The sequence below is a fragment of the Papaver somniferum genome, chromosome 1, assembly GCF_003573695.1.
Source record: "Papaver somniferum cultivar HN1 chromosome 1, ASM357369v1, whole genome shotgun sequence".
Classification (NCBI taxonomy): domain Eukaryota; kingdom Viridiplantae; phylum Streptophyta; class Magnoliopsida; order Ranunculales; family Papaveraceae; genus Papaver; species Papaver somniferum.
The window spans coordinates 4,597,111-4,609,740 of NC_039358.1; the positions used below are offsets into that span (position 1 = coordinate 4,597,111).

Here is a 12,630-nt window from a genome sequence, read left to right on the forward strand (position 1 = left end):
ACGTTTCTATAGCATATATTATAAATGACATCAGTTAATTAGATGAAAAAAAAACTCTTTAAATGAATAAATATTCATTCATCGGTAAATAAATAACCTCACCAAACGAATACTTTTTTCCAATTCCAAAACTATTTATTTATCACTAAATGTATTTAATATTAATTATTTGAGTCTTATTTTACACGATAACAGCTACTAATACTTTGACAGTTTTATCTTTGTGAAACTTATCATCGAAGAAAATCAATGATGGTAGAGGATAACATCATTAACGGGTGATATATACAATTACATAATACGATAAATCAATTGTTGGATTGATGAAATGATATCAACACGCCAACGGTGGAATCAACTTAAGAGGTCATGCTCATGCACTTATCTTCACATGAATCACTTGTGATTGGGTGAGATCTTCTCGCCACACTATAACAACAGAAAAAATAAATCAAATAAGAAAATTACCGTTGGATGCTTATTAGAGACTTGTCCAGGGATTGTGACAACTGACAAGAAATGGTGATTCAGACTACTGATAACATGCGATGTGATTTTGAAGCAAGAACAAAGGAAAGTACAGTAAAGATGTTGCCCACCCAAACTTTCTCTCACTCCGGGCCAGGGTAGAAGTAGAACCACTGGAAAAGAGATGGTGATTAGATACAGCGACTCTGCACTGTTTAGAATCCAGAGAGAAATCTCGAGAAAAGATCGGATGGTCCCTAACCTATCAAACTTTGTGTTCGGGCAGTTGGCTTCTAGAATCCTGCTGTTTGTACTCTGTACACGTACTGTTAACAAAAAAGGCAAAAAAGACAATGTTGGCCGGAGTATCTTCTAGAGCGAAAATGCTACGGAGCCCCGTTTTTATACCCAAAACTTTGACACCGCTGTGTCAAGTTTTCACTGGTTTATTCTTAAAATGGACCCCTATATTTCCAGGTGGGACAGGATGCGATAGAAAATCAACGGTGGATGTTGATGACACATAGCGGTGTCAAAGCTTGGAGCATAAAAACGGGGACTCCCTAGCATCTTCGCTTTTGGAGATGCAATGATGAGTAATACTACTGTTCATTGCTTTTTCATTAAAAGTCATGACCAATCGACCGAGTATCCATGGAATTTTCTTTTTATTAATTAATTATACGGTTTGGATAAAGACTAATTTAGTCCATTTAAAATGTGAAATTACAAACTCAATTTAATATTACTAATCTTAACGGTAGATGTTATGTTTGGGTTATATATATATCAAAACTAGTGACAAAACCCCTAGGTGAACAAATTAGTGATAAGAAAAAACCGGTCATATTATTTCTACCAAATAAAAACCGTTTCAAATAAAACTGGGACAAAAACCCCAAGTCAAATGATAATGAGCAAATTTAACTTTTTTTATTTTAAAAAAACCCAAATATACCCTTTCATCTTTTCTTCTTCTTCTTCTCTGATTTCTTTTTTCTTTTTTTTTTCCTACTCCTTATCCCACCACCATCATCACCAGCAGCAACAATGGATCTCCACGAACACCAACAACAATTTTATTCTCCCCCGACACACCACTTCCCTGTAATTCCCTGTAAATTTAGTTTGTTCATTGAGAAACGGTTGTTGTTATTAAAGTCGAGAGATCTAAATCGAGAAATTCTTTTCTCAATCGTTCATTTCAAGTCCCTAAAACTGAGAAAGGAAGAAGCAGCAGTTGCCGCTGTTATCACCTGAAATTAGATCGAGACAGAGATGAAGAAGCAGAAAAGAACGGCGCTGATTCAAGAGATGAAGAATTCGAGAGACGCTTTCTTTCAATCATTAGTTCATTCATTTCCCTAAAACTGAGAAAAGAAGAAGCAGCAGATGCCGCTGTTTTATCACCTGAAATTGAGAGTAAATCTCGTTGCTGTTGATCGAGAAATAGATCGAGAATTGGGAGATGTGAAAAGGGTAAGATAGAGATGATGGATTTGAAACAGATTTAAGATGGGTTGAATCTGAGATTGCAAGAAATTGGATCTGCATCTCGTCTGGGGTTGATTCAGAAATTGAAACTCAGAGTTGAGTTAGATTGATGTGAAGATGTGAATTAGGTTGTTGCTGGTGAAATTGAGGTTCTGACGATGGAAATTGGTTAGGGTTTGGTTTCTGCTGCTCCTGTAGATATCTGAGATGAACAGAGAAAAAGATGGGGATTGGAGGAATTTATGGTTGAGAGAAGGCTTACAAGGAAGAAGTAGAAGAACTGAAGTTGTAGCTGGTGGTGATGATGAAGTTGCAGAACCAGTTGCTGCTACCACGACGAATTTGATATGAAATCGAGGTCTTGTTGTGATGAATTTATGAACAGGTTTTTCCTGAAATCGAAGTATGGAAGATGATGATGATTGAATTGAAGTTGGGGTTTCTATAACTGAAGAATTATGTGATGTATGTGAACTGATGGTGCTATGGGTTAGGCTCTTGGATAGAGTTTGTCATAGAGAAGATTCAGTCGATGGAGGATTTAGAGATGGTTTTGGTGCAATGGAGTTGGAGAATGGCAGAAGCTTGAATATGAGATGTTGCAATGAGTAAGTTGTGGATGTTGTGCAATGAGTTTGTGGTTGCTGTGTGATTGTTAACAAGTTTTTGAGGCAGCAAAGAGATGCAGGTGGAAGTGGCCTGAGTTTGAAATGCAATTGGTGTTGTATATGAATGAATTGCAGGTTACCTGAGCAGCTGCAGGTGGTATATGCAAATGGGGTTGTGCAGGCGACTGAAATGGTGTTGGTGTGTGTTGCAGACAAGGAAATGGAATATAAGATGGCAGTGTTGGTTTGATGGACAAAGGCTGTGACTGAAGAAAGAAATAAATTGAATTGATGGCCTGGTGGTTGAAAGTTTTAGAATGAGGTTGTTGATACAATAATGTTGGCTTGAATGAATGATTGAGAAGATTCACAAATAGATGAATGCTAGGAAAAGCAGGAAAGTATTGTGGAGTTGTGGATTATAGGGTTGGAATTGGAAGTGCAGGTTAAGATGCAAAGAATAGGGCCTGGTGGATAGTGCAGCTGGAGTTGAAGCAATTGAAGGTGGATAGTGCAACTGGGTTTTGCCTGAAAGTATAGCTGTTTTTATGTAGAGATGTGTTACAAGAGATGATGCTGTAAACTAGAGAAGAAATGAAGCTTAAATGAAGTGCAGCTACTGATGAATTCTGATAAAACAAATTATGGTTTCATCTTATTTATGATGAAACCATAATCGGTTTCATCGTATTTATGCTGGAACCAAAATAGGTTTCATCATTTTTTGTTGGAATCCTTTTTGGTTTCATCATTTTTTACTGTTGTTTATTTGGTTTCGTTTGCCATATGAACATTATACTTGTACCTTACTTTCTTACATACAGTTATTGGTAGTTGTACTTACCATCAAGATGTTTCTTTTACGGATGAACTAGCACAGACTTACAGTTGAAACTTCATTTAAACATGGTTCCTATATCACACATGAGTTTAAATCTCTTTTAAGTTTGGTTTGAAATCGAACACACAACTAAATCAATTCAACAAGAAAAAATGAATTCAACGGTTGAAACCATTCATAAGCAATTGAAATCTCTTAGAAAATATTATAAGCATTTTGACAGGAAATATATAATGTTTCAAAATGCTATCACAACTTTCTAACAAGTATTACAACTAGTTGATAGTTATACCAATGTTTTCATTGATCTGCTTTTGCCATCAGGATTTTGAATGCCAACTTTGCTCTCATGTTTCCCATCTTTTATGATATCCCCTCTTCAGAAACTTCATTTTCCCTTGAACAGGCTCTTCATGCAATAGCTGAAATGAACTCCAAAATTTCACCTGAAATTACAAACAAATATTTCAAGCACCCGAAAAAGAAATTGATTCAAAAATTACAAACACACGTAGTTGATTTTAGCATTTCAAAATCAACATAATTGGATTTTAACTTATCCTTTTTGCTCACAACATGTATAGCTTTTAGAATTTGTACGTTTCTGGTTGATTAATTGTGTCATCGATCTCTTAAACGTGGTCAAACCGAATCTAGAAATGGTGAAACCAAATCTGGTTACATCACATAAACTTTAAGTAAAAAAATCAACATAAATTGATTCCAAGCATATATAAACCATAATTAAAAATGATGAAACCAAATTTGATTGCATCAAAGAAACCAATTAGTAAAAACATCAACAAATTTGGTTCCAACTATAAGTAAACCATAAATGAAAATGATGAAACCATAATTGGTTCCATCAAAGACACTGAAATAAATAAATAAATAAATAACGCCAACAGATTTAGTTCCAACCATAAGTGAAAATGATGAAACCAAATTTATTTACATCAAACAACCATTAAGTAAACACACCATCAGAATTGGTTTCAAGCATATGTAAACCATAAACAGAAACGGTGAAACCAAATCCGGTTACATCAAACAAGCATTAAGTAAACACACCAATAAAAAATTGGTTTCAAGCATATGTAAACCATAAACAGAAATGGTAAAACCAAATCTGGTTACATTAAACAAAAGTTAAGTAAACACACCAACAAAAAATTGGTTTCAAGTATATGTAAACCAAGGTAGAAATGGTGAAACAAAATATGGTTTCATCATACAAACATCAAATAAACACACCAATAGAAATTTTAAAATTGAACCGTGAATAATAAAATGAAATCAAATGAAACCTAAACCCAATTAATAGCTACAAACACATGAAAACATATAAAAATTCACTGATGAAACCAAACCTAAACCTAATTGCAAAAATTATTGATGAAACCAAACCTAAACCTAATTATCAAAATCACTGATGAAACCAAACTAAAAATCATTGATTCATGTTGATTTCACCAAAAAAAAGAATAACACCATCAACACAGTTTTGAATTGACAAATGAGAAATACGACGAAATTTACTTCACAAAAAATAGTGCATACAAAATTAGTTGATATGGTTCTTACCTTTTGGAATATTTTCTTCGATTTACTGTTTGGAATTTGTTCCACTGCTTTGTTTAATTTTTCATCTTTCTTTTTCTTCTGTTGAGTTTGTTTCTTCACCATCTTGTGTTTTGAGACGATTTAGGTCAGAAATTAGGTTTAGAAATGATTCGATTCATAATTATGTTTCACTAGTTGAAGTAAGTAAGAATTGAAAAAGAGAGACTCAAAAATCGGTGATGATTTTCACAGATCTGAGAGTTTTTGGATTTTTAGGGAAGGGAGTTTAATTGGTTTTTTTTTGTTGGTCGTTTTCGGGTTTACGAATGAAGATACAGTGGGTTGTTTATTCTTTAGTTATTTTGGGCTGAATTAGGGGAAGAGCAGTTTATACTGTTTAGATTATTTGGGATTTTTGTATTACTTTTATTTGGATGGGTTTTATGTGGATGGAGAGTGACACCTTTGGGGTTATAACTCGCGGACCGTATATATATACAATTTTAATGACCGGTTTTTAGAAGAGACAAAATTCAAACTTGAATTTCTCAGAAATCTTCACGATCAAAAATATGATTAAAAGAAAAAATGCCCAAATCAACTGTAAAATGTAAAATAACAATACTTCAAATCTTTTTTAACCTCATCCTAATATACAGGTTAACATTTTCCTTGAAATAATTATGTAGCAAACAAACAGCCATTTCGTGGGTGGACCAAACTGATATGGTCCTGGCTATAAATGGGAAAAAACGGTGATTTCCCCATTCCAAATATGGTAGCAGCGCTGATGTTGACTAGAGTAGACTTTGACGTCCAGTGTTTCAACACGTGATTCTGAAGCAAGAATCAGAGAATGGACAGTAAAGATGTTGACAAGAGATCGTAAGAACAACACTTGTTCGCTGTTTGTATTGAATTTGGTACGGCAATCAGAAAGAAAAAATAATATCATAAGATCGTGGCTAAATCGGAACTTACGCGTATTATTTGGGGCCTATTTCACTTCCCACTCCATCAAATGGCTATGGGCTACTAAATTTCTCAAAAATAGTAAAATAGTAAGTTAATGCAAATTAATTTCTAGCACTATCTTATATAAATACTAATCTTTCTATTTTTAGCAAATTCAAAAACAAAAAAAAAAACTAAACCTAAATTTTTTCTATTTTCATCCTAATCTTTCCAAATTCTCAAAACCCTAATCATTTTTTTTTGATCATCTTCTCCAACGATCTTCGATCCAACCAGATCTCCATCAACCCATTCTAGTGTTTACATTTCTTTATTAATTACATGTTTAAATCTTCGATTTCTAAAAACAAAAATCTCTGATCTTACCCAGAATCGGTTTATGTTGACATATCGAACGAACCGATTCTGAGTTTTGTTCTTCGGCCATGAAGAGCATGGACAATAATTGGTTTATATGATGATTAGCATCGACGACTTCTTGGTTCGTAACCGGAATATTAAGAGACATCACCAGAATCGGTTTATAAGTGCATGAACATCATCCGATTCTGGGTACTATTTTTTTTAACCCTGCGATTCCACATTCGGGTTTTGTGTGCTTGTTAATTTACCAATTTTAGAATTGTCTCTTCAGATTCCTTTTCATAATTGATTTTTATATATGTAGCACGTAAACCGATTGTTTATGTTTGACATTCCTGTATGTTTTTGTGGTTAGAATCGGATCACATATGTTTAATTACGTAATGATTGTTAACAAGATTTTTTTTTTATGTAGATATGGACTTCGGACACCTAGCGTTTTACACTAGAGAGCTCACCTTGGAGGATATTCTTAGGGAACCACAACCAGTGCCAGAAAGAAGCCTCTACAAGTTTGCATTTGGGCGTGAGACCCGTCTTGAACGAGCCCTCGCACTGATAGACAAGCTTGCACTCGAAGAGATTTATGAGCTCATGAGGTTCACTAGGAGAAGGAGAGATATGATTTTAGCTGAGAGGGATCCCCATGGATATTTGGAAGGTATGTGGGAAGAAATGGCTCAATATCAAGCCATGACTTAAGCAGAAGCTGCTGCTCTTGATGCTGGTGCTAGTGGTGGTGCTGCTGCTCATAATCTTGTTGTTGTTGGTGCTGTTGCTGCTCCTGATGCTGCTGCAAATGCTCTCGGTGGTGTTGATGCTGATGATGGTGCTCCAACTCTTTAAGTTTAACTTTATAAGACTTGTGGTTGTTTTAGTTTTTAAAACTCTTTTTGGATGGTCAAGGTTTATATTTTGGATGATCATGGTTTGAAATTAGTGCTCTTAAAGTTTTAACTATAATTATGTGTACCGTGAAACAAGTTTATGCATGCTCAACAATTCTGTTTTCCAAACACAGGAAAACAATCGGTCTACTCGATATGTCACCATAAACTAATTTCCTAGGGTCCATAATGGAATCAGTTTATGTGTGGGGTTAGTATAATCCGATTCTTCATGTCTTAGAAATACTGTTTTTTCGGTATCTTTTTCAAGTTAGAATCGAATCATATGTGCATTTGTATAAACCGATTACTTTCGGTGAAAATTCATTTTTTTTTCCCATTAATCGGTTTATGATGGCAACCATAAAGACCGATTCTAGGTGTCATCAAAAGACAATCGGATTTTATTGAGCTTCCAGAAGACCGATTGTTCCAAAATTATTTCACTTTTTTCAAAAAAAAAAATAGTCGTTGAGGCATTTCTCTAACTATAGAACCTCATCCTTGGACCCCATTTTCCCCAAAATTGCTCATTATATTTCCTCTCACTCCATATACTCCACAACTACTCATTTCATACCTCAATTACTCATTTCTCAACAAAACAACACACACCTATTTACATATACTCTTCACTACATACAACAATGACATCATTTGATTCAAGTGAAGATTTGGCCATCACCAAAGCAAGGTACGTGGAAACCCAAATTAGTAATCAGTCCTCGGTAAGAGTAGATGCCGAAAACTTTTGGACAAAGGTACATAACAAATATAGGCAAATTTTTGGGAATCCTAATGGAAGAAGTGTTCAACAAATTCATGATAGGCACCAAGTCATCGAAAATGCGATACTTGCTTATTTAGCTATCCAACATCGGATTTTGGAAGCTACCCACTTTAACTTTTCCATTGAACAATTTGTAAGTATTTTTGTGGTATATTTTACGTAATCCATGTTGTTTATATTCCATCGAAACACCACTACCAAAGTAAGTTTGTGTCGTCTTTTTTGTAGAACGAAGTCGTGAAAGCGCGCTACTTGGAGGAAAAGGGGGAAGCATTCGTATTCGATGCAAGCTATCACTCAATGTTTTTTTTCAGAGTATGCCCCAGAGATGATGGAGGGTGAATCGGACTCGGATCCTTCGACGAAGATTGATGGTTTTAAAAGTTTTTGTGTAGGTTATGTGGGTAGATTCCTATGTAAACCCTCACGAGACTATAACTCGTCCACTAGGGACACATGCTAAGTGTATCCGTGATTCCTGCGAAAAGGAGTAGATCTGAAATTAATGAAAATAGAAATCTTATGAAAAGGTAACAATCGGTTTCTATATGACTACACAAAAATACGATTGTTGTAATCGGGTTTTTATCTATGCTTACTTAAACCGATTTTCCAAGTCCTTTGTTAATTTCAAAACATTACCCAAAATCGGTCCAAAACTGCACGAACATAATTCTGAATTGTTTTTCTGAAAAAGAAAAGAAAAATTCAGTTGTTTGATTCAAATTAAGATCGATTTACATTAGTTGGTCTCACTTCTAACCTGGTTGATTAACACTAATATAATTAATTAACGCTAACTAATAAAGGGTAAAATAGTTAAATAATAATTGGATAAAGGGTTGTGAAAAACTATTTTTAATTACCTTTTTTTGTCATCCAGTTATAGGTCCCAAATAAGTGTACTAGGTCCCAATTTAGCCATGCATAAGATCTAGTGGCAGAAATTTATTTTAAAGAAACATTTTATAATTTCTACTATGTGCATTACTCAGCCTATATCTCGACCCTGAGCTGAGACCTTAACAATTGCAGAAGGATAAAATGATATGTCAATCCAGTTTTCCGCGGAATCTCTCTACACTGTTCACCCGGGAAAAACTGTCACTACGGGAATTCCCATTTTCATCTTCGTCGAGTTCATCTTGTGAGTCTTAATTAACTTGAATTAATAACATTGGTTGATGTAATGAATTTTGTTTTCAATTTACGTTATTAATTTTGATATCGGTGATGACAAGTAGTAGGTGGTTTCGGCCCAATAACGTTCCGATCCCGAGCTAATACCATGCACGTTCGCCATTACCAGCACAATATTGCATTATCTGAACCTCATAAACAAGAAGTTGATGCAACTCTCGAGGTCATAAATCTTTTTTTTTTTTTGAAGTATATAATCAAATTAACTAATTATTACATAATGGTCACTGATTAACTGTATTTTTATGATAAGTACAATTCAGTTTAGATTTGAGAAATGTTTATGGTGTAGGAGATTGGAGAACTAGTCGAGACAATTAAAGCAAATTTAAGTTCGATTAATGATGGAGGAATAAGTATATCAGCTTATGATACTGCATGGGTTGCCTTACTGGACCAAGGCTATTAGTCCAGGCTGAGAAAAGTTAAAACTTCTTGGGTCAGTCGAGATAGGGAGTAGATACTCACATACCCTTATGTATATATGCAGGTATTGGAATGAAAATGGTGTGGGTTGGGCACGTAATCTTACAGTTCATGATATTGACGATACTGCTATAGCCTTTAGACTTCTAAGGATGTATGGGCACGATGTCTCTCCAGGTAATTAATAAACACGAAATAATATGAATATACAATTAATTAATCTGAAGGATATATTGTGTGTTTACAGATGTTTTTCGACATTTTGAGAAGGATGGTGAATTCTTTTGTTTTCCTGGACAAACAAGCGAAGGAGTTACCGTTATGTGTAACTTATATAGAGCATCTCAAGTATCATTCCCTGGAGAGACAATTTTACAAGAAGCTAAAAGATTTTCGTCCAAATTTCTACGAGAAAAACAAGCTTCCAATCAGCTATTAGATAAATGTCTAATTACCAAGAACTTGTCTGCTGAGGTAAAATCGAAATGCCATAATACCCAAACTATAAATTTTAACTAAGATGCCTCCGGCCTTATGAGATTACAGTACCAAACAATAATTCGAATTGTGCTTAGTGTTGTTTTAAAGATATTTATAAGTATACACATGCATAAGTTATCCAAATTTTAGTGAAATATCACATTGCTGCTCTCGACAATTTCTGATATCATAAAATCTAAAATTTAGGTTGGATACACCCTAGAGGTTCCATGGTAGGCTAGTTTACCCCGTATTGAAGCTCGATTTTACATAGACCAATATGGAGGGGAGAATGACGTCTGGATTGCCAAAACACTATACAGGTTTTTATATAAATATATTTACTACTAACATTTTTGTTTGTTTGTTTGCTTAGTGAACTAAGTACTCATTCAACATATATAATCACTAATCAGGTTGCCAGATGTGAGTAACAATACTAATCTGGAGCTGGCAAAATTAGACTTCAACACATGCCAAGAACAACATCAGTTCGAGTGGCTCAACGTACAAAAGTAAGCAACTAAAGTTGTGACAAATTACCAACTGAGCACGGTAGCGTGTTTCCTGATTTAAAATTTAAGTTTCTACCGCAAAATTTGTTTTGCAGGTGGTACACTGAGTGCAACCTAGAAATGCTCATGGTCAACAAAAAAGAATTACTCCAAGCATATTTTCTTGCTGCAGCTTGCATATTCGATCCAGAGAGGTCAACAGCGCGCCTTGCTTGGACCAAAAGTGCTGTCCTAATTAAGGCGGTTTCATTGCATTTCGAGGATATCTCGAGTGAGCACCAAAGAGCATTCATCCAAGAATTTTTCACCAATATGGAAGCCAATAATAGTTACAACAGTATAAAGTAAGTTGTGCTGCACTCCAGTCACTAGGAAATACTGATGATGGTTCGATCAGAAGAACAAACCCGTCCCTAGGACCCTATCCACCTCCTACATTGTGGATTGTTTTATTTGTTTGCTTACACTTTGCAGGAGGAGGAAAACGAAGAATGCAACATCAGAAACACTTAGTGGTTTGCTGATCCAAGCTCTGGTCTTAACCCTAAACCGTATCTCATCAGATGCACTCCTTGACCACGGAAGAGACATCCACCGCCAATTACAGGGCCCTGTAAGTTATCTTCAATCCATACTGTTAAATTAATCCACCAGATAAAAAATCTCTTGAAAAGTGAAAACCCAACTTTTTTTTTTCCTTTGCAACGGACGAGAAACTGCAGTGGAATAAATTTTTACTATTAAATAGCCAAGAAGAGCGGCAGCACCATGAAGCATACCTGCTAGTACAGATGATGATGTTCTACTCCATGCATTTACCTCAAGTCCTAGAGGAAGATTACAACATATTGTTTCATCCCAAATACAACCGTCTTGTTTCCCTCACCAACTCTATCACTCACCAATTACTTCGACAACGTACTCAGAGTTATCATCTCACCCATAGTAAATCCGTCAAGGTGAGCTACGATATTACTTGAGAGTATTATACTTGAATTCCACCGAAATTTTTACTTGACTTTAGCTAACTAACTAAAATGTTTGCAACAAAACGTGTTACATGCATAGATATCAAAAGCAATTAAACTTAATCTTTTGTTAGCAGGACCATGAGGAAGGAAATAATGGCATACAGGTAGAAGAATATCCAGACTTAAACATAATAGAATCAGACATGCAAGAGTTCGTTAAGTGTGCCCTCCGGCAATCTGACAACGTGGTTGACCATGAAATCAAACGAACATTCCTTATGGTCGTCAAGAGCTACTTCTATGTTACATATTGCTTGCCTGAAACTATTGATTTCCACGTTGCCAAGGTGCTCTTTGAAAAAATAGTTTGAATAATCATGATTCCCTTACATCTTGTAAGTTGTAACCCTGTCAATGATGCAGCTCATAAAGTAGTTTTGCTGGATATTTTAAAAAGTGGGAATGTTATAAATACCCTCCATTTTTGTTGACCTTGCCCAAATACCCCGAGGGCTAAAAAATAATTTTCTTAAGGTCAACTGAAGAGAGTTTCTTCCACTTTTTGGAAGCAACTTGTGGTAGTTGTTTCCGGAAGTACTAGTTGCTTCCATTTTTCACAAGGTATAGTATTTTTAAAAATTTAATAAGAATATATTTTAAGGGGCGAATTTTGAGGGGCATTTAAATAAGGGGAAATTAGGCTCAGGCCCAACCCATGGATAACCCATAATATGAGGCCCTTAATTAAAAAAAGTTTAAATCTAGGCCCCGAGTTTTTAAAAGACCTTGATACCCTTATGCATATTGTCAAGCCCATAATTAAATAAAATTTAAATCTAGGCCCAAAATTATTAAATCTAAGCCCGAAATTATTAAAATACAGTGCGAAGGTGGCAGGCCTCAAAGATATTATATTTAAATGCAAAATGGTCCCCGGCAGCGGCGCCAAAAACTTGGCAGGCCTCTAAAAGGTCCTAAAAATTATCCCCGGCCAAAAACTTGGTGGGCCCGGAGATATGTATAAAATTAAGCGCAATGAAAACGCGGGC

At 35.2% G+C, this 12,630-nt stretch overlaps 1 pseudogene; it reads left to right on the forward strand.

The window, feature by feature from the left end:
- Nucleotides 1-9,665: 9,665 nt before the first annotated feature.
- LOC113361676 lies at nucleotides 9,666-11,952 on the forward strand (annotated as a pseudogene).
- Nucleotides 11,953-12,630: the final 678 nt, after the last annotated feature.